This window comes from Sceloporus undulatus, chromosome 2 (assembly GCF_019175285.1).
Source record: "Sceloporus undulatus isolate JIND9_A2432 ecotype Alabama chromosome 2, SceUnd_v1.1, whole genome shotgun sequence".
In the NCBI taxonomy this organism is placed as follows: domain Eukaryota; kingdom Metazoa; phylum Chordata; class Lepidosauria; order Squamata; family Phrynosomatidae; genus Sceloporus; species Sceloporus undulatus.
Genome location: NC_056523.1, coordinates 253,955,325 through 253,978,821, shown reverse-complemented (window position 1 = coordinate 253,978,821; position 23,497 = coordinate 253,955,325).

Below are 23,497 nucleotides of genomic sequence, written 5' to 3'. Positions count from 1 at the left end.
TAAGTTTACACAGTCTATTATCAGTAGACTTGGCAAATATTGGGACTCCCAGATGTTGAAGTAGATCAGCTTCTGATCTGGTCGGATTTTTACCTCCTGGGTTAGTTATGTCTGAAAATGTAAGATCTTGGATTACAACTGTCATGCTGATTGGGGATTCTGGGAATTATAGTCAGTGGGATCTGGTGACTTTCACACCAAGGTGTGATGAATCCACTTTAGATTTTAGTCTAGAATGTAAAGGAACTATCCAAGATGATAAACTCTCTCTTCCAAATAGGTTCTATACATCGGATAGCTCCTTTAAAGTTTAGAAGAAACCAGGACAAAGGTCTGGCCTATGGGTAAGTGCACTATGTGAACTGGTGCAAATCTACACATGTTTGTATTGATGGGTAATTGAAGCAGACTGACAGCCACCCATACAATAATGTACATTTCTGCTGATTCCAGCAGATACTCTGGTAAAAACCACAAAGTCTTTTTCTGCAGTGTTTAAGGAGTGTTGTTGTTGTTGTTGTTGTTGTACTTCTCCCTCAGTAACCCCCCCCCCCAACCCCCGCAGCTCACATGTGGCCAAATCACATTCTATTTGACTGGAATGAGGAGTATTTTAAACATGTAGGCGGGGTACAGACCGCCGCTTTGCAGCGGTCTGCTGCCGCCGCCAGCTAGTCCGTAGCGGAGCCTCCATACGGCGCGGCTCCCCTGCGGACTGAAAAAGAAGCTCCAAAATGGGGCGCACTCGCTACGTCACAAGCGACGCGACGCGTACGGACGCTCAGCGTCCGATACGCAAAGATGGCGCCGGCCATGTAGAAGGGCCAGCGCCATCTTGTACGGACAGAGTCCGTACTAGGCCCAGGGGCGTCTATAAGAGACGCCCCTTTTTTAAAATGGGACGTCCTCCGGACGTCCCAAAGGGCAATATAGAAAGCCCCGTAGACTAGCACAGAGGCATCATGCCAATGACATGGAAGCCAGCAGCCAAGAGAAGGTGTGGTGTATTGTGGAGCCAAAACAGAGAAGACCAGAGGAAGGAAAATGATCAGATTTAGAATATCAGCAGAGGTGACCAAGCAGAATTAACCAAGCTTGAAATTTATCACTGCAACATTTTCTTTCATCAGTACATTCTGGGGCTTTGCCTGATTATTTGGTGCAAAGTATTATGGTAGCAGCAGGGGCTGCTGTTTTTTTAAACTCATGTCTGTCTGTCTGTTTTTGTTTGTTTGTTTGTTTGTTTGTTTTGGAAACATGATAACCAGGAAAGGCCCATTGCTAAGTCATCAGGGAAAGAGGCACTCAGGTGGAAGAAAATTCAAAACCTTTGCTCCAGTCAGTACAGCCATACAGCAGGTTTTCCTCACAATTTTACCTCAAAATGTATATAGAGCATTGGTTCCCAACCTGGGGGTCGCGACCCCCTTGGGGGCCACGTTTCACAGGGGTCGCTTAAGAGCACCCTCAGAGCCCCAAACAAAAGTCTTCCAGCATGCAACAGGAGGCTGCTAGAGGAGTCACACTGGAATAGTACCTCTTTAAGAGCATAGTGTGATAAACATCATAGTCTGCTTGGTTGCTTAGCAACCGCCCTCAACAATGGACTTGCAGTGGCTCAGGGTGACTGACTGCAGCAGAGGTTGATGGCTTTCTTTCTGTCTTAGAACATAGAGCTTGCAAAAAGGAAGAGAGACTGACTGCACAACCAATGAGTTTCGGTTTCACTTTGAGCCACTGGGGTTTTCTGGGCTGGATTCTGCAGAGAGGGCTTGCATTGTTATGCTCTGAAGCTGAGAAAGTGTGACTTCCTGCCCAAGGTTAGCCTATCATGGGGTTTTCTGGGCTGGGTTCTCCAGAGTGGGTTTGCATTGCTATGCTCCAAAGCTGAGACAGTGTGACTTCCTGCCCAAGGTAAACCTATCATGGGGTTTTCTGGGCTGGATTCTCCAGAGTGGGTTTGCATTGCTATGCTCTGAAGCTAAGACATTGTGAGTTCTTGCCCAAGGTTAGCCTATAATGGGGTTTGCTATGCTAGGTTCTGCAGAGTGGGTTTGCATTGCTATGCTCTGAAGCTGAGACAGTGTGACTTCCTGCTCAAGGTAAACCTACCATGGGGTTTTCTGGGCTGAGTTCTCCAGAGGGGTTTTGCATTGCTATGCTCTGAAGCAAAGTATGGTTTACAGTACGATTCATAACAGTAGCAAAATTACAGTTATGAAGTAGAAACAAAACTAATTTTATGGTTGGGGGTCACCACAACATGAGGAACTGTATTAAAGGGTCACGGCAGCATTAGGAAGGTTGGGAACCCCTGATATAGAGTAAAATGTATAAGGTAGATGCTTCTGCCATCAATGGTAAATACCTTCTTCACAGACTCCATGAAAAACTGTTTTAAGGCTGTCTTGGACATTTCTGAGTATTACTTCTAGGTCTGTGGAGTATTTTGTGGAAGTGCTATCCATTTAAATAAACCAATGTCTTACATCATTATAATACATATTATTACAACAGATTTATGATTCTGGACAGTTTTCTTACACACACACACCATTAGGACTTCATTCCCTGTGCTATTTTGTTACTCCTTTCCCCACTAATATCATTGGCTATAATCTACACATCAAGGGTAGATTCAGATTGTTCAGTTATTCTGACTTAATGTGTGGAGCGATGGAGCTTTGCAATCACAGGGAGGTTATAGGTTATTCATGGCAAATTGGCAATGCAAAGAAAGTAATAGCAGTTAAACTCCAAGTAGAAGATTGGCAGTAGGAGAGAACATGTTTTCACATTACCTGCCAGATAAAAGCTGTCCAGTAATATAATATTTTGGATAGGGGGAAAAATGACAGTAGGTAAAGGGCATATGAAATGTCACTGAAATATATCACAAGCTTAGATTACCCCAGTAATCTTAGGTATCAATATCATTAACGTTCATTCTTCACTAGCATTTCTTGTGCATTTCCAAATCTTTCTTGTACCATCCACTAGTCTCACCCATAATTTGAAAATATATCTGGGGTAGCTGTGTTGCTTTGCCATAATTTGGAAGGAGAGAAAGAGTAAGGATAGTGTTACAAATATAACTAGGAAGAAGGATTATGTTTAAATAAAAGGTAAAAACAGCTTTACATGGAATGTTTTAATCATAATTACCTGTGGAATTAGGAAAAGATTAACTATACAAAAGGGAAAACTATCATCCCTATATTATATCATTGATAACAAATGTTGGGACTCTAATATTGACCTTTCTAGCAATGCATTTAAATTAACCTTTAAAAGATTTAAGACTCAAGAATAAATTTAAAATTGCCTCCTTTCAACACTGCTATGACTAAACATTCCTGAAAGAAGCTTTTTTCCCCCTGTTTGTATATTAAGATTTAGCTTTTATTTTTAACTTTTCAGGTCATTTATATAAGTTATAAATACCTCTTTGAAGCTGGAGCTTAGTTTTCCCAACCATCAGGTAAAATGGTAATTTTAAACAATTTTCTTAATTGTACTATTTCAAGATAGAGTCTCATAGAAAGCTAATTTTCTCAAGACATGACATACATTTACATCATGCTGTGAAATTAGTCAGCTTTGTCCAGTATGCTTCACCTCAATTACAGGCATGCAATGTTGAAAGTAAATTCAGTTGGAATCAATGGAACTATGCTTAAGATAGAGTGTTAACTTGAGAAGAGTTATGTTGCAAACAATAGCTAGCAACAAACATCCCACAGTCTATTCAAGTAATTAGGACACATAGGATTACCTGAAAATTAAAAGCAATGACAGAGAACTTTGGATAAAACTGACAACTCTATAGAAGTGGCTTGACACCATCTCTTTGAGGGCCAGATCAGGGCCACTTTAATCTACAACTGTTTGATTGTCCACCATTACCAAAACATCTGTGGCACAGAACTAACCTGGGAAATGGATCTGAATCTTACAATTCTCATCTCAAAATGTACTACAGTTTGGGCTTCCACTCCTTTTAAATTCAGATCAGCATTGATTAGAGAAAACACCTTGAAAATTATACACAAGTGGTACTTGATTCCAGTGAAGCTAGCCAGTATGGTTAAAAATGTTTCCTCCAAATACTGGCATGGTTGTAATGATAGTGGCACATTTCTCCACATGTGGCTAGACTTCCCCAAAATAAATACATTTTGGCAGTTGGTAATTGAACAAATTGCAATGAATACCAAACAAAAAGTAAAATTATGTCCAGAAATGCTTTTGTTATCAATATATGTAGACACAAACTCACATTTGAAACATAAAAACCTCATAGATATCTTCATCACTGCAGACCATGTAGAAATTGCCAGATGCTGGAAAACTGGGTAGATATCTTTAGATAAGTGGTGGGAAAAGTAACCTGTGGTTACTTGAAAAACTATCTGATGGAACTGCAAGTTAAACAGGACAATCAAAATCAGGACCTTTCATAGACAAATAAAACTCATTGACTTTATAAACAAAGACAGAAAAAAGAGACGACAACCTCCATCTCATCTGAACCTTTGGTCAGACATTCTGGACTAGATTTACACAAAGACAGTACTGGACTTTAAAATGAATATTTACATTGAACAGAACCCAAGAGACCGGCCACACAATGCAAAATTGTGAGATGAATTGTTTTATTTTGCTTTATTGTTGTATATAGTTGTTTACTTATAATAAAAAAATGTAAAGACAAAAGAGAGAGAGAGAGAGAGAAGGAATTTCAATTTAGAAAAGGCTTGCCACAATCCATGGAAAGAAGACAGTTCTACCTATTTTTCCTTCTATATTTCTGTTGGGAAATGTAGTTCTTTCTTGAGGATCGTTAGAAACTCAGGAAAGTAAGCAAGATTATTTAATCTTACTAGCAGAGTTCACACAGCAGAATATGAGGCAAGCAGGAAAATTCAACTAGCTTCACTTTTCTCTCCCAGCCCATGTGTCCCCAATAAAAAGACAGTCACTTTGTTAAAAGTGAAAAGAGAAACAAGTTTACTTACAAAATCATGTGTATGAAGAGATACACAGGTCTAGCTTCATGTTGCAAGAAAAATGAGGTAGAAAAGTAGTCTACAAGCATCTCAGGAAAGGATGCTGCCTCAGCATCCTTCATCAGCTCTGGACACAGGCAAGCAGATTAGTAGGTAAGTAGATAGTAATGGCGACTCATCTTTGCTTTCTTCTTCTTGGGACAAAAAAGGTTAGGTCTGTCCTCATGGGTAAACAGGAAATGAGGAGGGGTTGTTAGTAGGCAATAAAATACCATAGACATGCATTACTAGAAGGTCTCAGCATGCAAAGTTGCTATATCCCAACAATTTCATCCCCTTAATTACGTCTCCTCCGTACAAATTGGCTTCAGAGATTCTGAAACACAGTAGTGGATGAAAGGAGAAGGATCCCCAAACTCAGCAGATGGTCTTAAAACATTTGGCTTTTATTTTTCAAAACATCATAAGGTATTATTATATTAGCTCTTCTCTTGCACTGAGAAAGAGACTATAGATGATATTCAGATATCAAATACATACCTAAAACAAAATGTTTGTAATGCAGTTAAATCAATCTTAGCCATCATTACATCAACTTGAATATGTAGATTTTTTTCTAAAGCAATATATGAAATAGAAAGCATTCATATTTATTCAAAATACGATTAAAAAGGCCCTTAAGCAGAAGGTTACAAAGAACCGTGGAGAAGTGAATAACAGTGTATGAAAAAGAGTAGAAATATGAATTTTTTCCTTGACTCTTAAATCAGAATTTAATCAAAAGATTCTGATTAAAATATTATTCAGTAATATCAGTGTTACTTGGTTACTATGGTTACTTAGTTACTAAGGTTACAACCTACACTTGGAGAAAACTGTTATAGGGACATGATGAAACATTTGTAACTCACAATCTCAGTAGGAGTGCTCATTTTTATGATTTCAAGAGTGCGGCTTTCATTTTCCAGCTTAAACTTCCTTTCACATTTATAGTTTTATTACACTGGACTTGAAATTTCTTCTTCTAGACTTTGAAACTGAAGCAGACATGCCAGAGGTTTGTAACTCTATAAGATTAGAAAGCCAGTTACTAAACTGAAATAATTAAAAACATAACTTATTTTCCTCTGGAATAATTTTGTCCCAGTCAAAACTCAGAAGAGGAAAAAGAATTTCAGTTTGCATTCTATGCACACACATGGAAATTCACAGGCTGACTTTGTCAAATCACATACTCTCCACCTCAGATGAAATCTTGCCATGTTGTAATTGGCATAAGTCAGCGCTGACTTGAAGGCACATAACAACAACAAACAGCAAGCAACAACAGGGGTTTTGGAGCCCGGCATGAGCTATCAAGAGACCAATTTATCACATTCCCATCAAATGTGCCTCCAAGGATATAAGACTGAGAGAAAGGCCTCCTTCAAACATATCAGATCCCACTTGCATAGAAGTATACAGGCTTGCATAAAAGTATACAGTTTGTTGTGGATTTTTAATCATTAACCTTAAGGCTATTTTGGAATATTTCAGGGTATTTTAAAAGTACCTGCCTCCCTGGTCAGTCATCAGGATTATCTCATTTGCTGATATAGGGCCTTTTCAGTAGTGGCCCCACTATCAAGACCCCAGTATTGCAATTTTATCCACAGACGGTTTGTCTAAGACCATAAAAATATTTTTGTTTCATTTAGTTTTCAATTGAATTGTTTAATGCAGGTCAGTAGTTTAGCTCCTGCTGTTTTACAGTTCTACTTTTTTTCAATTTTAAACATGTTTTAAATATTGCCTATTTTATTGTTTTCTTAAATGTCACAGTTGCAGAAATAATTGAACTTTCACAAGAATATGCCCTATGATTTGTTACATGTTTCTCAGAACAACAGTTCTGGGCAGGATTTCTTCTGAGAGAAAATATTCAGTATGCCAATACTTCAGAAATCCTGAAATGTCTTTGTTGAACTTTCAAGTAGCTTAAAATGCTAGTTACAGCAAGTGTAAGGTCAATTTATCAAAGGGAGTTAGACTTCATTAAATATTCTTAATCATCATTAAGTTCTAAATGACGTGTGAGATCAATGTGATTACTAAAAAAAAATGATGAATTACTTGAAGCTGCAATGTAGCTATTTAACTACTTGGATGTTGGTAGCAGCATCATATTTCATGGAGCTTTAAGGATTACTTACCAAGACTTTAGCAGGTGTGATAAAAGCTTTTCTAAGGGGAAAATAGAAAGGAAACCACACAGAATAAATATACACCTTCTTAAAATGCAGGACTAATTAGTTTATATTGTTAATTGAAAGAATGGAAATGAATATTCTAATCAGGGAGAAGAAGAGCTGTGAAACTGAAAAGGCAAAGTTGATTGCCCTGTAAGAAAGTCAAGGTCTTGCCAACACAGCACATTATCTACACATTTGACTGTGATGGTATTCTAAGGGTGCATCTTTGTTGTGTGTCTTCAAGTCATTTCTGACTTATGGTGACCCTCAGGCAAGCCTACCATGGGTTTTCTTGGCATGTTTCTTCAGGGTGGGGTTTGCCATTACCATCATCTGAGGCTGTGTGTGACTTGCCTAATGTCACTCAGTGGGTTTTCTGTGACCAAGTGGGGATTGGAACCCTGCTTTCCAGAGTCATAATCCAATGCTCAACTACACCATGCTGGCTCTTAAAATCATTTTGCTAAAGAGTGCAACTATTCTGTAGAAATAATGCAATTTGACACCACTTTAAGTGCTGTAGAGATCCAGCATGGTGTAGTAGTTTCAGAGTTGGACTATGACTCTGGAGATCAAGGTTTAATTCCCCATTCAAGCATAAAAACTCACTCGGTGACCTTGGGCAAGTCACATTCTCACAGCCTCAGAGGATGTCAATGGCAACCCCCTATGAAGAAACTTGCCAAGAAAACCCTATGATGGGTTTGCCTTATGGTTGCCATAAATCAAAATGACTTGGAGGCACACAACAACAAAAGCTCCATCCTAGGGCATCTTGGAATTTGTAGTTTTACAAGGTCTTTAGCCTTCACAGCCAAAGAGTGCTGGTGCCTCAAAAAACTACAAATCGCCTGCCACAGCCCGAATCCAGAACTCAAAGAGGTGGCGTCAATCTGCCCCTATATGATCGTCTGTTTCAGCCCATTGACTGGTTAACAGAAGCAAGCATAAATACATAGGAAGATCCTAACAGTAGATGGATCAGTAGTCGTTCAAGTCTATGCAGTTTGTTGCCTCAAATCGGTTCCAACTCACAGTGACCCTGTGGATGAGACATCTCCAAGAATCTCTGTCTTCCACTGCCCTGCCCAGACCCTGCAAGCCCTTGCTCACAACCTCCCTGATCAAGTCTATCCATCTTGTTTGTGATCTGCCTCTCTTTCTTCTAGTCTATGCAGTACCTATTATAAATGCTGAAGTTTAAAACTGCATTGATTTTAAAAGAGAAAGAAGCGTGAGATAATGTTATGCCTTTGCAACACATTCAAATATCCATGGCCTCAATTTGTTATTTGTCCTTGGGCATATTTTTTTCTTTTAAATGTCTACTTTCCTCCATTAGATTGTTGTTTCCCAAAGGCAAAAACACGGTTGCCTGAAAGCTCGTGGGTAGAGTACTTTTGATGCATTCTGAGTGAAAAGTTCAGGGGTCAGTATTAAAGAAGTCCACTTATGGTACAATCAAGTAGTACCTCTTATTCAGGAAGAAATATTAGCTTTCATTTTAATCTATGCTTGATAATAGAAAAGCTGAAGGGAAATTTTCTCCATATTAAGAGTTATTTTGTTAAAAAAAAATCCAAGTAACACTAAAGATGTGTCTTTATTCAGAGCAATGAAAAGTTGAATCTGATTCAGTTTCGTTTCCTTTTGTTTCCAAACAAATAGCATGAGCATTACATTTTATATGAGTGTATTTTTTTCTTTATCCCTTTCATGCCTAACACTTACTTATTAAGGAGTCTGAAGGGTTACTTTTTTCTGGATACATAAGCTGTTTTCACTGGCCATTATTTGATATTGTTGTTGTACTTATTTCCATCACATTTTTGGGACTCAAAGTGGCTCACAATTTAAAAGAAAAATATAATAAAAAACACACAAAAGGTGATCACTAAAAACAGAATGAAACTATTAGAGTATTAAAACACATCTCTCATTAAAAGAATAAAATGCCATTTAAAAAGATAAAAAGGCTTTAAAACGGTACAATTAAACCAACTACACTCTACAACTGCTCTACAACTATGCACTTATTCAAACTCTGGCTATTTGACACCTTCCCAACCATAAGGTTCTTTCATTGTTTCCTAAATAGATTCAAGCTGGAGCTGTGGGGAATCGGTGAAACAGATAATGTTATCTGTATAAGGAGGGAGGGGGAGTTCAATTTTATGAAGCTGATCTGTTTTATAGTAAATGGTTCTAAAATGAAAGCACATGCCAATTAACCTTATGTGGGCAGGTGAGTGGGAAATCAACAGTTATTTCAGTTACACTTGCTTAAGTGAAATTCCATAAAAGTTAGTTTGAGTTTGATTGCAGGATGTCATTTACAAGAGGAAAAAAGTGACTATATTAAGGTAAGTTATGTATAAGAGGCGCTTGAAACTACAGCAGAGACAAGCCTGAACACTGAGATGTCTTTTTACTCACCTTTCAGTCAGTGAGTGATTATAAGCAGTTCCTACATTGCAAGAGTTCTCAGTGTGTTAAATCTTAATCATGAGGCATTGCTCTCAGAGATGTCATGTCCTACCCATAGTTTCAGGTAGACGGTAGGTGGATTAGTAATTTACAGACTTTCGCTGCATTATGCAGCTTCTCTTAGACATACCTTTTCAACAGTAATTTTAATCATTTGAACTATGTACCAAATTATTTGAGATACTGGCAACACCTGGGAGGGTGGGTGGAGGGGGGAGAGATCTCTTTCCTATGAAGAAACATCATGGTAAATCTGATTTGTTTAAAAGCAGAGGTGGAATAACCATAGCCCATAGTCCACACTTTGTTACTGCTGTGTGTCTTCAAATCATTTTCAACATATGGTGAACCTAAAGCGAACCTATCATGAGTTTTCTTGGCACAATCTGTTCAAAGGAGGTTTGCCCTTGCCCTTTCTTAATGCTGAGAGCATGTGGCTTGCCCAAGGTCACCCAGGGGTTTTCATGGCCAAGCTGGAAATCAAACCCTGGTCTCCAGAGTCATAGTCCAACACTCAAACGTCTATGCCATGTTGGCTGTCCTACCTATGGCTATTTTGTGGCCTCCCTGCCATGCCCTTTTTTTTTTTTTTGGTCCACACACCATGCAATGGAGGGACCTTTTTAAAACTTAAAGTGCCTTCAGGTTCACTTTCTGGTATGGAAAAAAACTTGGGGCAGGAGGAAATATGTTAAAACTCCAGCCATGCCTCCTAAAGGGTGCACAAGTACATTTTTAGTTCCAAAGATTAGATAGCCAAAACCAAAATGATGGAGGAAGGTAATGAGGTGCCCTCCAAAGTCTGTTAAGGGGCTTAGGCAGCCTTGAGATTTCAATCAGTCACTGCTCCTTTTAAAAAACAAAAACACACCATGCATTCAGTATCCAGTGCATCCTCTGCAGGGACCAGTGATCATGGGTGTGCAAATAATCTACAGGTATGGACCAGTAACATTTGGTAAGAGATCTTTAAACAGTATTGAATCTCTTTGAAATACATCATTGGGATAGGGTGTTCTGAGGATAAAAATACCTTTTTGGATGTTACACTGGCTGCTGCATGAATACACACACTTCTTTGTGCAGAACCAACCTTGCCATTCCTTTACCTCTCCCATTGTTTCCCAGTGTTGCCAAGATATTTTCAGGTTCTGCTGCTGAGGGTGTTTTCACTGTAAGCTGATGTTCTTTTCCTTAGTGTATCACATGACCTTCTAACTATAATCCCCAGCTCTCTATGAACAGAGTTTCATGAGAACTTTGGTCTGGTGGCACAGTGGTTAAATGCCTGAACTGCAGCCACTCACTCACAAACCATAAGGTTGTGAGTTCAATACCAGTGAAAGGGCTCAAGCTTGACTCAGGCTTGCATCTTTCCAAGGTCGCTGAAATGAGTACCCAGATTGTTGGGAGCAATTAGCTTACACTTTGTAAACGGCTGAGGGAGTGCTTAAGTGCACTGAAAAGTGGTATAGAAATGTAATTGCTATTGCTATTTGCACTGCAGAATTAATGTTGTTTGAAACTGCTTTAAGAGCCATGGCTCAATGCTATGGAATTCTGGGACTTGCAATTTTCTGAGCTATTTACCCTTCTCTGTCAGAGAGCTCTGGTGCAACAGCAAACTACAGGATTCAGAGCACTGAGCCATGGCAGTTAAAGCCGTGTCAAGATGCATTATTTCTGCAGTGTGGCAGCAGCCTGAGTCAGCCTTCCTCAACCTTGTGTTCTCAGTGTGCTGGATATAACTCCAATCGTCATTCCCATTGTCCCTAATTAGCACCACCATCAGATGGCTGGAGCTGATGGGAACTGTAATCCAACATATATATAAGATGCCAAGACTGCTCTAGATAATTTCATTTACTTTTGATAGGCTGAAAGGTAAATATAGCAATAGCAAGTACATTTCTAACTTAAGCACTCCCTAAGCAGTTTACAAAGTGTAAGCTAATTGCCCCCAACAATCTGGGTACTCATTTTAGCGACCTCGGAAGGATGCAAGCCTGAGTCAAGCCTGAGCCCCCAACTGGGATTGAACGTTGTGAGTTTGTGAGTGACTGGCTGCAGTACAGGCATTTAACCACTGCGCCACCAGGGCACAGTCCATTTGCACTTGGGTCTAGAACCTTCCTCAAAAAGTGTGGGGGAGGGGAATTGGATGAATTAATCCAGTGATTTTACAGAAATCAATTGCTATGTTTGCCTTTTTTAAAAAATGAACAGATATGTATGAAAATAAATCTTTATTCTGAGAGCTGTAGAAAGTGCCATTCAAAAATTCCATAACAGTGTTATGAAAACTATGAGCACAAAGATAGTTTCCACATCCAGCTATACTTTTTACTGTATCAGGGCCAGCAATTCGACAGAATCATTTCACTTTCATAGATGGAATTATACTATTAATGATTGCATTACCTGTAAAATACAGGCTTTCATTTATAGTTAGTTAGTTAGTTAATCTCTCTCTCTCTTAATATCTTTCACCTGGCATGGGACCTGGTCAGTTATGATCAGAGTTAACCTACTGTAACCAGTGGTGTACCTGCCTGGGTTGTCACCCAGTGCAAGGGGTGGGGCCTCTGGGAGCAGGACCAAAAGGGCAGCCTTTTGAGTCCTTGCTGGACCCAGAAGGCAGATCCCCCCCCCCCCCCCCGGTTGCCTTCCAAGTCCAGGCTGGACTCAGAAAACAGACACCCTGCCCCTCCCATGCTTTCCAAGTCTGTGCTGGACTCGGAAAGCATTCTTCCTTCCCCACATGCCTTCCAAGCCCATGCTGGACTTGGGAGGCAACTGGGACAGCCTTCATCCCAGGCTTTCTCCCTGGAGAAGATGCTCAGGACAGATCAGCCCTTAAGGACTTACATGCACTCCTTCTGCCTTGATGGAGGAATGGGGCCCAACTGGATGTTATCCAGTGCGGTCTGCACCCCCCACACCACTTCAGTGATTACACCTGACTGTAATCACCGAGGCTTAAGTTAACATAGGCTGAAACAGATGGGCCAGAAGGGGTTCTGTTGGGATGCATTGGGGGTATGGCGTTTACACAAGACATGCCCCAAACACAGCCAGAAGCTGCCGTGATGACACCCTAAAGGTAAAGAGCTGGTTTGAAAAAGAGCAGAAAAAAAATGCTCCCTTTCAGAAGGCAATTTTAAAAAGTGGCAGCAAGGCAGATTTAGGCTGCGCACATGTGGTTGCCATGATACCAGGGTGCTACCAATCTGCCCTTTTTGGGGTCTGTTCCACCCCATACATCCTTCTGATTTCAGTGGGTACATTTTAATCACAATTGAGGATGTATCCATAATACATAATTACAACACTTTGATACCACTGTAACTGTTCTGGTTCCATCATATGAAATCCTGAGATGTCTACTTTAATGAGGTACTTTGCTGCAGACCTATATGGATGTATAGTTCAGAAGAATGTTTTAACTTTGATATCTCCAGGTGTTCTGAATGTCCACACTACAAAGCCCCAGCCAGCTTACATAATGGTCAGTGATTCTGAAGGATGACATCCAAAAATTCTGGCTCTAACCAAAGATTAGAACCACCACACTAGAGAATTCTCAGTACTTCACCAAAATCTAAAGCCAAGGATTCCATCAGATGGAACCATGGCCATTAAATGGTATCAAACTTCTATTACATGTATGAAACAATCTCCAGATAGTTGTATTTTTTTAATGGAAAAGAACTGCAGAAGGCTGCAGGTGGAAATGGAGGAACAAAAGACTGCTTAGCACTTTCTTCTACCAGCCTTTCCCATTCAAATAAATCCTATTCCAGCTGTTTTTTCCACCTGTGGGATGCAGTTTTCCATATATTTTCCACTGTGGGTGAAAATATGGGAGTGGTGAGGCATGTTTCTGTTCAAGAAAAAAATGCTAGAAGAAAAACATCACCTCCATATTTTGTATTCCCAGGGCTGCTGTTTATTAAATACATTCTCTCACCCACACTGGGAGGCATGTTACATGCATCAGCTGTTTAACATACAGTTTGAATCTCAGGTGTGCCTATTTTAGCACAATATATTCTGCGCTGAAATAAAATGCATTGCCACTATCAAAACAGAACAATTTGCCAAATATTCCAGTTCCATTTCGCTATTAATGACCTACTTTTTTTGGTCTGAAATGCTTGTGATGTTAAATATGCCCCTAAGCATAAGTAAATGCTGAATATCTAATTTTTACAAAGACATTTCCTATAATAGAGGATTTCACACTCAAGATGGCTCTATTTAAAAATAGCAGTAATAGTCTTATGAGCAGATGGTAGCATAAACCAAAAGCACAGAAGTTTAAAATCTGTAACACTTTAACTAGGAGGGGGAAGAGAACATTATTAATTAGAACACCCAGATTGAGGAGGATAGCACACCTTAGCCTTGTGACTCCATAAGTATACAACTAGCATTTACATTCTGGAGAAACCAAAAGAAGGGGGTAATCTGATGGATTTTCCCCACATTTTTATCATTAGTAGAGCCAGACTTTTAGTAAGACTAATCAAAGTGCCCCAAAGAGTGTGAGTTTTCAGGTTCTCCTGAATTTTAGTATGGAAAATAGTGTGTTTAGCCATTCAGAGCTGATCCTACTGCAGAGGAGGAAGATTTTCCATTGCTTTGAAAGAAGAGCTCAATAAGTGTTTTCTTTCCTTCAGCTTACTGATACAGACACTGCCATGCGGGACGTATAACTACTGCAGGGAGGTGCAAAATAAGGGCAATGCTCCTCCCAAATAAGATTTTGCCCCCTCCCCCCATGAAGTTTTTCTTCATTCCCAAAATTATAGCATTACAGAGAGTGATACACTGAAAATCATTCACATCTAGGACTTATATTTGCTGCGTTTGCATTGCCTTGGTAATTTTGTCTGCCCTCTATCTTTCAATGTCCGAAGTGTATTCTAAATATGTTCAACTGAAGTTTTAAGTTATTTGGGGGGGAGGGGGGCAGAACTCCTATTGGGATCAAATGTCTTCATTCCCCACCACCACCACCACACACACACAAACATTAAAGATACAAAAATGTTGTCATGTTACTCTGTGTTTGTGCACTACATTGATTGAGAAACCAGTATGTTTTACCTATGTCAACTGGACTTAGAGGCACTGTCACACAAGAATGCAGTTTGAACCTACTTTAACTGTCATGACTCCATCCAATGGCATTTTGGGATTTGTAGTTTGGTGTGACATCAGAGTGAAGATTAAATATCACAAAAACTACCAATTCCAGAACACTGATTCACCCATTTGTCCAGGCAGCCATGGTGGCAGACTACAGGGAGTCTGCCAGAGGGTCAGCACCGAACCAGATAACGTTCGCCAGTAATACGGAGCCTCCTCACAGAGACACTGCAGGGTGAATTTGCAGCGTTTTTCCAGACGCTCCCTACCTTTTCCAACCACTTTTCAAGTCAGGGTGAACCTTGACCTTTAAAAATAGCCACCAGGTCAAGGTCCCCAACTCAGACAGCCATGAAATATCTGCATCCTGGGTCCAAAAATGCACTAATTCAGCTGTTCTGGGTGGTTTTTAGCCCAAATTTTTGGATAATTTGCCTATTTTCCAGCAACTCCAAAACCAAATTAGGAAACCGACCTACTTCACTTCACCCTTACACCAGCCATCCTATCAGATTCCTCCACCACTGTCCTCATGACCTGTCCAAAGCCTATTATGAAGCCTATGATGAGGCCTGCTATAATTTTGGGAATGAATCCAGTTGCAGCCCAGACCCCTGCTGCACTTATACAGCTGAATTTCAAAAATGGAAAGCTGCTGTTTTGGCTGGATACGTGCAGCTGGGGTCCAAGTTGCAACCGGGTTGCACTTGCCCAGCCGCCGGCACGTGTGATAATATCTGATTTTGGCTTTAAAATCCCGAATCTATTTCGGGTCTTTTTGTCCATGCAACAATCTCCAGATTGTCTTTAATTTTTTTGATTATGTTGAAAATGATTCCTCAAAATTTGGGAAGGGGAAAATGATTCGCTTTTCATCCCTTGACCTCCCTGGTTTGGGGCTAATTTATATGAACATAGCATATTTCATAGAAGTGTCCTAAGCAAGAAGTCTGTAAAGTTTCAGAATGATAATAAAGCGGATTTCAAAAGGATATAGATGAAAGGAAGCATCCAAACCAGTCCAAAGGAGTCCGATTTGGCTTAGGATTAATTAGAATCTGATGCCCTTCCCTACTGTTAGCCTTCTGGCAATCTGCAACATGGTATCTCTCACTTCCTCTCATAACTGTTGAGAACCACTGCATACCATTAATATGACTCCTGGCTCCCTCTCTGCTTCCTGTTGCTTCTATCAGTTTCTGACCTGAAATATACTGCCATGGGAAACATTTGACTTTTTATACATAGTCACAATGAATTCAAGTACAACACGTTGAACATACCAGTGCCTTTGAATAGTCAGTAAAGACAGGTACTAGGTTTTCTTTCATTAAACTTTCTAAAGCTTTAAACCAATAAATTTGATGAGAAAACATGTACAGTTCCCACAAGAATTAATTTCAAAAATGCTCTGGTTGTTTGCTCTTCCTAGGTATTGGACCATAATGACGCAGAAAGGTTTGGTGGAAAGGCATAGAATCATTTTGTAAAATATAAATTACCTTCTGTCATAAATAGTATTAAAATGTCTCTAACAGTACACATTGGGCACGGTTGCTTAGACATATCTCCAAAATTAGTTTTGTGGCCTGCAGCTGTGAAGACTGGCACAATCTTAAAGATTTAGAAAGACGAAAAGTCTGTGATTGACATAAAAAGAAAACTTTTCCTCCTAATTATATAAACTTCAGATGGAGAAACTGCATATTTCTGCACATCACATCCCTAACCATTCGAAGGCGTCTTATTTATATCATAAGGGCAAAGGGGTTTTTTATAATAGTAGTATGTAATAAATTACATAGGCAAGTTAATTATCGCTACTCCAGATGGTGTCATTTACCAAAATTATATTAAAACTTCTTTCAGAACAAGAACATTTCTAAACTAATGAAAGAATACTTATTTACAAAGCACATCCTCTCTTAGGCAGAGCAAGGCAGTCTCCTCAAGCAGCAGATGCTGGGAGATGGAAGCAAGGAAAAACCTATAGGGCATATGGCCTGCCCTGAATCTACCTGAGCAAGGCTGATGTTCTCAAGTGTGATGGAAGACAGTGCACCACTTTTATGGGAAAATTCAACAGCCAGCTTTCACACTTGTAATCGGAGGATCACATTTAGCCTTTAACCTCAGGGAGTAAAATTTCTTGCCCTAACTCTGCCTCACATCAGAATATTTTGGTGCCTTTGGGGCATCTACCAAAACTCACAAACCAGCAGAAGTTCCAATGATCACCAGAGACACTGAAAAGATCTGGCTGGGCCAAAGGGAGATTGAGAGGGTCATGCTTTGCTTTGCTATTTCCTCTGCCTCTCCTCATTCATCTCTACCTCAACCAGGAGATACATACAGGTGAGTGATTCCATGAACACTGGTTATATCTGCCATTTGGGGAGCTTGCATGTTTCCCCTCTCTCCCCAAGGTGGCTGCTCTATTGGCATAGCTGAGGCAAATTCCCCTTCTTCCCCGATGTAATTCATGTAACAGATAACTCTGCCACACCCCACTCCACCCCATCCTCCAGACAGTTGTCTTAAATCTAAGCATCCATGCTGAAAATGTTCCTTTCCAAATCCTACAGGGACTCAAACTGAAGCTGTACACCATGTCCCAAACATATGGCAAACCTCCTGCACAAGATGCTGCTACAGATCGTTAGATTTAAAAACAATAGTTTAGGTAACAACAACATCAACAATAATAGGCTGTGAAGATACCTCAATGTTCAGGCAGAGCCTGACTGCAAGGTTGTAGTTATGACTGAGTGCAGAATCCTTACACAACAATGTTTGTGTAACTTTGCTCCTAATTTCTCCTTTACAACCACAATATAAGCCTTCTTTTGGTTCCCATTTGCACTCTGTTTGCTGTGTTTTCTTTCCACTCTCCACCTGCATACCTGTATGAGCTTTGCTGGACAACCTAGCAGATGGTGCTAGTCACAATAGCTTGACAGACAGCTTCTATCTGGTGTATGTAGGCAGGGTATGTATGTGAGAAAGCAGGAGGGAGGAAAAGAAGAGGGAGAGAGGGAGGGAAGGAGAAAGAGAGAGGGGGGAAGAAATTATTCATTCAAAATGTAATATATGCATAAGGGACAAGGATCAGGGAAGGTCCATGAATTCTATAGCTGTTTCTTGAGTTTTGCCATTTGAGCAGTTTTTCTCTGAAGTGCTTTGCTGTCCTGCTCTCATGTTTTCATAGACAGTTTCCCTTCTCTCTAAAAAACCTCAGCATATCTTTCATGTCTTAAAAACAACCCACATTCATGCTAGCACTACATTGTTCAGCTGCCAAATTCATTAAAATATTGCATTATTCAGTGGATAGAATGGGAAAACTGGCTTCTTTTTCCTTACACAGTCATGGACTAATTGAATGGCCTTTAGACAAGTCATTGTGTCTGTTTCATCTGGATAAGTGGAGTCAGAGGGACCAGCCTCATGCAGCTGTTTATGAGATGCAGTTCTAATCTAAAGCCTGCTGCATATTTAGAGGCATAAAAACATTTGAAAGAATCTCTGTAGTTCCAGATTCCCCAAAACTACAGCAGGCCTGTACAAGCATTATCCTATAGGCAAAGTACAGACATGTTCGCAGCATCATCTAGCTGAGAGGGAGAGAATGGCCTGTCAGCTCCATCAGGCCTGGCCTAAAGGAAGAATGAGAGCCCTTGCTCCATCTGCCTTGGTCCAGGCCTCAGAGGGTGAGAAGAACTGCTGGACCTGATCCCCTTCCCCACTACCATTCCCTTCTCTTTTTGTGTCGTGTCTTTTTTAGATTGTAAGCCTGAGGGCAGACAACTGTCCAATTAACCATTTTGTAAGCTGCTCTGAGAGCCTTTGTGGCTGAAGAGTGGGGAATAAATACTCTAAATAATAATAATAATTATAATGTTAGTCCAGAATCAATAATCCTGCTTGCTGTGGGAGGAAGAAATAACTGTCAATGTAAGTGCAAAATAAAGCGTTAAATCAGCCACAACATGAGCTAAAGGACCACTGAGGCCATGATATTTCTGTCCCCTAAAAATCCCTACTGAGAACACTGTATCCTTGGAAAGCAGCAATCTTGGAAGCTTTGGAACAGTATTGCTTTCTCTGCAGCCCATCTGATAACTGAGGTATGGCAGAAAATGGTTGGGATCTTGCAGGTGACCAAAATGTTGAAGGGTCTGGAAACCATGGCTTATGAGGAGAGACTTAGGGAGCTTAGTATGTTTAGCCTGGAGAAGAGATGGTTAAGAGGTATGATAGCCCTGTTTAAGTATTTGAAGGGGTGTCACACTGAGAATGGAGCAAACTTGTTTTCTGCTGCTCCAGAGAATAGGACCTGGAACAATATAGTAGATGCAAGCTACAGGAAAAGAGATTCCACCTCAACATTAGGAGGAACTTCTTGACAGAACTATTTGACAGTGGAACACACTCCCTCAGAGTGTGGTGGAGTCTCCTTCTTTGGAGGTTTTTAAACAGAGGCTGGATGGCTATCTGTCAGGGAAGCTTTGATTGTGAGTTCCTGCATGGCAGGGGGTTAGACTGGATGGCCCTTGTGGTCTCTTCCAACTCTATGGAGCTTATCACATGCAGGGCGAAACATCATGCAAACGTCATGGAAACATTGCAGAAACACTGCGGAAGCGCCAGGGATGTGGTCATCTGTGGCGCTTCTAAAGTGTAATTGAGGCTACCCACTATGTTGCCTTCATGGAATCATTCGCAAGGAAGCCAGGAGGAGCCATTTTCTGAATAATGAGATATCCCGTTATTCAGAAAATGGCTTCCCGCAAACGATTCCATGATGAGAACATAGAGGGAAGCCTCAATTACACTTTAGAAGCACCACGGATTATCACATCCCTGGCACTTCTGCAATGTTTCTGCCATGTTTCCATGATGTTTTGTCCATAAGGTCATATGATTCTAAGATCCTATGATTCTAGACTTGAGGGATCAGAAGAAACAGCTAAATAGTCCATGTGGGCCTGATCACAGGTTGTGCACTCCTGAGCAGAGCCCAATGTCTGGGGATCTGTTTATCTTGTAGAAATCGTAGCTCAGATTAGCTACCAACAGCTCTGCTGGGTATAGTTTACCTTCAAAACCATTGACATTAGTTCTATGCCAAGTGTTGTCCCAGGCTTGCAGGTGCTTTGCTCCTGTCTCAGCAGGAGCCCTGGCATCACTACCACATTGCCTTTCAGGCTTTGCTGCCATAGTAAGCAATCATTTTCTAAAGTGTCCCTGGGAGGCCTAACAAGCATGTGATACAACATGTGACTAGTAGGCTGAATGAAGGTTTGTCCTATTAATTTGTGTAAGTTGTGAAATTTGACCTACACTCTCATGCACATACTCTGCTCTTTCCAAAATGCATATCTAGTTTTGCATATACATGGAAAGCATAACTGAATATGTACTAATATATCATTTAATTTCTTGCTCACCCTCTCTGAGAAGTCAGATGCTCAGCATGTTCAGTTTATCAAATAATGGACATAGAACTATTAGTGTAGTTAGCAACCATATCTGGGAGCATTAAATTAAATACCAGATGTTTGTCAGTTCTTTTAATCTGAGCTGCATCATATGGAATGGGGAGATTTATTTATTCTCTGCCCAATAGCTATCGCAACAGAAATAGCTTCCCTTCTGACATGGGTAAAAGGCTTAGGAAAAAAAGTATCCATTAGAGCCAATTGCATTCTGAGATTATTTTATTTTTCATTCCCTAAATGTAAAATATTTCCAGCATGGTCTATTGAAATAATAAAATAACAGTGTTAAAAATCAATTGCTGCAGAGCAAAGTAGCCAAGGAAGACCAAGACACCAGGTTGGAATAAAGTCCACAACTTCATGAAACCAAGCAAAACAGGGGTACGGTTGGTCCAAAACATGAGGTCTGAATCTGGAACATCCATCAACCCCTGGTTGATCAATGAACCGTTTTGCTAAGTCACCGCCAAGCTTCGGGATGACACAGGGGCAAGGGCAAAGGCCCTCTCGAAGACATACAACCGGACGATCGCATGTTCCTGTTAAGCCCCTAGTCACCAGGAGTTGCTGAATCAATGTGGCCCCTGCAATGGCTACACCGCATGCCCTCAGTGCTCCCGGGTCCCAAAGTACTCCCCATCAAGTGCTACGCAGCCCTGGAAACCATGCTCACCAGATCCAAGACCTATGTTACCACCCCCAAAAAGTTGTGACAATAGATCACCCAAACCTAGAGAGGGAGGGTGGGAGAGCCAAGCTAGTATGGTGCCCAAGCATGATGCCACGTGGCCCTTTATAGGCCCATGTCCCGAGGGATGCCGGGAGAGGGAGGAGGCACTGCCTCCCCCGGCCCCCTCAACCAATGGCTGAGCTCAGGGACCGGGCCAGCCAATCAGCAGGCACCCCCACTCCCCAAGGCATGCTAGGAGTTGAAGTCTCCCAGTGCCGGGGAGCGAAAGGCCCACCCCTTCTGCCTGAGGAGCCAATAGCATGCCTGCCCGGCCCCAGCAAGGCATGCTGGAAGCTCAGGCGGGCAGCAGAGGCCAGCTGGGATCGGCTCTGTACCTAGCTGCAATGGGGCCAGCCCCAGTAAGTTGGGGCAGTAGGTCACTACAACAATTTAGTTAAGGACACTCTTCATCCCTTTCTTGGTAACCTAAAACCATTTCTAACTGCCCTCACAGCAGTTTAACCTAACCTCGATGGCTCTTCACCCCTCAGGGCACATTAAAAACAACTTTCAAATATGTTGTTCTCTCCTAGTAGCAGCTCCCACCTTTTCCTGGCTTCACTCCCATTAGCTAGTGTCATGGTTCTAATCTACCTGTTGCCTGGGAGGGCGGCGCCACAATAAGACATGAGCCATATGTGGAGGAAAGGACACAACTTTATTCACACAAAACCAGCAGCCAAAGGGTAGGGTTAGCCAAAAGCATGAGGTCTGGATCATCGTACAACCCGCTGTTGTAAGATACTGGCCAGTCATATATCAACAAGATATCGGGATGAGCTAGGGGCTGATGGAACGCCCTCTCATATCCATGCAACCTAGTGATTGCATTCAAATTAAATCCCCTAGTCACCGGGAAGCGGTGTCACGTTATGGCCCCCGCAATGGCCACAACGCATGTCCTCATCACTCCCATGTCCCATAGGGACTCCCGATACAGTGCTATGCAACCATATAGACCATGACCACCAGATCCAGACCCTCTGCTGCCACCACAAAGTTGTGACAAATACCAACACCCTGGCGGAGGGCGGGTGGGAGAGCCAAGCAGCAAATGGCACCGTGCACTGGGCAACTGGGCCTAAATAGGCCATGCCCAGGGGGTTGCTGGGAAGGGAGTCGCCCCGCCCCCAGAGCAGCCAAACCAATCGGTCGCCCTGGAGGACCGAGGCAACCATAGAGAGGGACTATCCGCCCCCTAGAGCGGCCTTTCAGAGGCAGAAGTACCTCCCTTTCCCTCCCCAGCAACCAATCGCCAGCAAGCAAGCCCCAGCAAAGCATGCTGGGGCACTCCACCGAGCCTGCGTCGCCACTCCGGCGGCAACACGGCCTGCCCGCTCAGTCGGGTGGCCGTCTTTTGTCTCCACAGTATCCCACCCTATATAACTAAAGGTCTTCAGCAGCAGCCATGGGCCATGGGCAATTGTTGTTGTGTGCCTTCAACACATTTCTGACTTATGGCCGTCCTATCATGGCATGTCCTCCTTCATTCAAATCCAAACCACAATGTGTGTAACTAAAGTTTAATTATGGCACATGGGTCTTAAATCAATATTTCATATTTCTATCTACATATTTTATATTTCTATCTACAACCACCTCTGCTTAATTACATAAAGAGGAAGGCAACTGACTGAACACTAGTTTTGTTGTTGGCTAAACTATCTTGGCAAGATTTGTTCAGAGGCAATTTGTTCTTGCTTTTCCCTAAAGCTGTGAGAGTCTGATTTGCTCAGTCGAGGCTGACTGATGATTTCAACCATAGTCTCTTGAAATCCTAGTCCAATACAAACCACTATAGTTTTTTGTGGGTTTTTCGGGCTATGTGGCCATGTTCTAGAAGAGTTTATTCCTGACGTTTCGCCAGCATCTGTGGCTGGCATCTTCAGAGAACTTCACAAACCACTATACTTTTGCTTCTTTTAGATGGAACTAAGTTTATGAGACAGTAGGGAACAAGCAAAGGCAAACTCCCTTGCCCCTTTTGGGATTGAAGGATCAATGAATACTGCAGAACACGCCTAGAGAAAGCCAGAATTTAGTGGGGGAGTTGAAATCACAGACTAATAGATTTAGAAGGGACTACAAGGTCCACTCACTCCAGTCCCTTGCCAATGCAAGAATCCACTACTAAAGTACCTGTGAGATGGAAGCCACCAGCCATCACTACCACATTGGCATTAATACTTGACAGTGTCAGTCTGATTCTGGTCATCGGGAAGCATGCATGTGTACAAAAGTGTGTGCCCAACACACTTTTTCCTCTATCTATCATCACTTTTAAACTAGGCCTTTAGCATTTAGTTCTGGGGCAATATCTTGTTGAAATGTGTAGTGCATGCGGAAGGCATGACACTCCTAACAGATATGTACTCTGGGTGTAAA